Raw genomic sequence first — 3,864 nt, 5'->3', positions numbered from 1 at the left:
AACCATAAAAACAACTACAAACACCAAAATTGGCCAAAAACCATATAAACGACCTAAAATAGGCCAAAAACTATAAAAAAAAAAAAACGACTACAAACACTAAAATTGGCCAAAAACCATATAAACGACCTAAAATAGGCCAAAAACCATAAAAATGACTAAAAACACTAAAATTGGCCAAAAACAATAAAAACGACTACAAAAACAAAAATTGGCCAAAAACCATATAAACGACCTAAAATAGGCCAAAAACATTAAAAACCACTACAAACATAAAAACGACTAAAAACACAAAAATAGGCCAAAAACATTAAAAACCACTACAAACACTAAAATAGGCCAAAAACCATAAAAACGACTACAAACACAAAAATTGGCCAAAAACCATATAAACGACCTAAAATAGGCCAAAAAACGTAAAAATGACTACAACACACTAAAATTGGCCAAAAACCATAAAATCGACTACAAACACTAAAATTGGCCAAAATCCATATAAACGACCCTAAAATAGGCCAAAAACCATAAAAACGACTACGAACACTAAAATTGGCCATAACCCATAAAAACGACTACAAACACATAAATTGGCCAAAAACTAAAGAACGACCCTAAAATAGGCCAAAAACATTAAAAACCACGACAAACACTAAAATAGGCCAAAAACCATAAAAACGACTACAAACACCAAAATTGGCCAAAAATCATATAAACGACTACAAACACTAAAATAGGCCAAAAACTATAAAAACGACCCTAAAATTGGCTAAAAATCATAAAAACGACTAAAAACACAAAAATTGGCCAAAAATCATAAAAATGACTACAAACATAAAAATTGGCCAAAAACCATATAAACGACCTAAAATAGGCCAAAAACCATAAACACGACTTCAAACACTAAAATTAGCAAAAAAACTATGTAAACGACCCTAAAATAGGCCAAAAACCATAAAAACGACTACGAACACTAAAATTGGCCATAACCCATAAAAACGACTACAAACACTTAAATTGGCCAAAAACTAAAGAACGACACTAAAATAGGCCAAAAACATTAAAAACCACTACAAACACTAAAATTGGCCAAAATCCCAAATATCGACCCTAAAATATGCCAAAAACCATAAAAACGACTACAAACAATAAAATAGGCCAAAAAACATAAAAACGACTACAAACACTAAAATTGGCCAAAAATCATATAAACGACCTAAAATAGGCCAAAAACCATAAAAATGACTACAACACACTAAAATTGGCCAAAAACCTTATAAACGACCTAAAATAGGTCAAAAGGCATAAAAACGACTACAAACACTAAAATTGGCCAAAAACCATATAAACGATTACAAACACTAAAATTGGCCAAAACTATATAAACGACTCTAAAATAGGCCAAAAACATTAAAAACTACTACAAACATTAAAATAGGCCAAAAACCATAAAAACTACTACAAACACAAAAATTGGCCAAAAACCATATAAACGACCTAAAATAGGCCAAAAACCATAAAAACAACTACAAACACCAAAATTGGCCAAAAACCATAAAAAAAACGACTACAAACACTAAAATTGGCCAAAAACCATATAAACAACCTAAAATAGGCCAAAATCAAAAAAATGACTACGAACACTAAAATTGGCCATAATCCATAAAAACGACTACAAACACTTAAATTAGCCAAAAACTAAAGAACGACCCTAAAATAGGCCAAAAACATTAAAAACCACTACAAACACTAAAATTGGCCAAAACCCATAAAAACGACTAAAAACACAAAAATTGGCCAAAATTCATAAAAATGACTACAAACACTAAAATTGGCCAAAAATCATAAAAACGACTACAAACATCAAAATTGGCCAAAAACCATATAAACGACCTAAAATAGGCCAAAAACCAGAAACACGACTACAAATACTAAAATTGGCAAAAAACTATATAAACGACCCTAAAATAGGCCAAAAACATTAAAAACCACTACAAACACTAAAATAGGCCAAAAACCATAAAAACGACTACAAACACAAAAATTGGCCAAAAACCATATAAACGACCTAAAATAGGCCAAAACACGTAAAAATGACTACAAACACTAAAATTGGCCAAAATCCATATAAACGACCCTAAAATAGGCCAAAAACCATAAAAACGACTACGAACACTAAAATTGGCCATAACCCATAAAAACGACTACAAACACATAAATTGGCCAAAAACTAAAGAACGACCCTAAAATAGGCCAAAAACATTAAAAACCACTACAAACACCAAAATTGGCCAAAAATCATATAAACGACTACAAACACTAAAATAGGCCAAAAACTATAAAAAAAACGACCCTAAAATTGACCAAAAACCAAAAAAACGACTAAAAACACAAAAATTTGCCAAAAATCATAAAAATGACTACAAACATCAAAATTGACCAAAAACCATATAAACGACCTAAAATAAGCCAAAACCCACAAACACGACTACAAACACTAAAATTAGCAAAAAACTATATAAACGACCCTAAAATAGACCAAAAACCATAAAAACGACTACGAACACTAAAATTGGCCATAACCCATAAAAACGACTACAAACACTTAAATTGGCCAAAAACTAAAGAACGACCCTAAAATAGGCCAAAAACATTAAAAACCACTACAAACACTAAAATTGGCCAAAATCCCAAATATCGACCTAAAATAGGCCAAAAACCATAAAAACAACTACAAACACCAAAATTGGCCAAAAACCATATAAACGACCTAAAATAGGCCAAAAACTATAAAAAAAAAAACGACTACAAACACTAAAATTGGCCAAAAACCATATAAACGACCTAAAATAGGCCAAAAACCATAAAAATGACTAAAAACACTAAAATTGGCCAAAAACAATAAAAACGACTACAAAAACAAAAATTGGCCAAAAACCATATAAACGACCTAAAATAGGCCAAAAACATTAAAAACCACTACAAACATAAAAACGACTAAAAACACAAAAATAGGCCAAAAACATTAAAAACCACTACAAACACTAAAATAGGCCAAAAACCATAAAAACGACTACAAACACAAAAATTGGCCAAAAACCATATAAACGACCTAAAATAGGCCAAAAAACGTAAAAATGACTACAAACACTAAAATTGGCCAAAAACCATAAAATCGACTACAAACACTAAAATTGGCCAAAATCCATATAAACGACCCTAAAATAGGCCAAAAACCATAAAAACGACTACGAACACTAAAATTGGCCATAACCCATAAAAACGACTACAAACACATAAATTGGCCAAAAACTAAAGAACGACCCTAAAATAGGCCAAAAACATTAAAAACCACGACAAACACAAAAATAGGCCAAAAACCATAAAAACGACTACAAACACCAAAATTGGCCAAAAATCATATAAACGACTACAAACACTAAAATAGGCCAAAAACTATAAAAACGACCCTAAAATTGGCTAAAAATCATAAAAACGACTAAAAACACAAAAATTGGCCAAAAATCATAAAAATGACTACAAACATAAAAATTGGCCAAAAACCATATAAACGACCTAAAATAGGCCAAAAACCATAAACACGACTTCAAACACTAAAATTAGCAAAAAAACTATATAAACGACCCTAAAATAGGCCAAAAACCATAAAAACGACTACGAACACTAAAATTGGCCATAACCCATAAAAACGACTACAAACACTTAAATTGGCCAAAAACTAAAGAACGACACTAAAATAGGCCAAAAACATTAAAAACCACTACAAACACTAAAATTGGCCAAAATCCCAAATATCGACCCTAAAATATGCCAAAAACCATAAAAACGACTACAAACAATAAAATA

This window comes from Trifolium pratense, linkage group LG2 (assembly GCF_020283565.1).
Source record: "Trifolium pratense cultivar HEN17-A07 linkage group LG2, ARS_RC_1.1, whole genome shotgun sequence".
Taxonomy (NCBI): domain Eukaryota; kingdom Viridiplantae; phylum Streptophyta; class Magnoliopsida; order Fabales; family Fabaceae; genus Trifolium; species Trifolium pratense.
Note: the sequence above shows the minus strand (reverse complement) of the source record.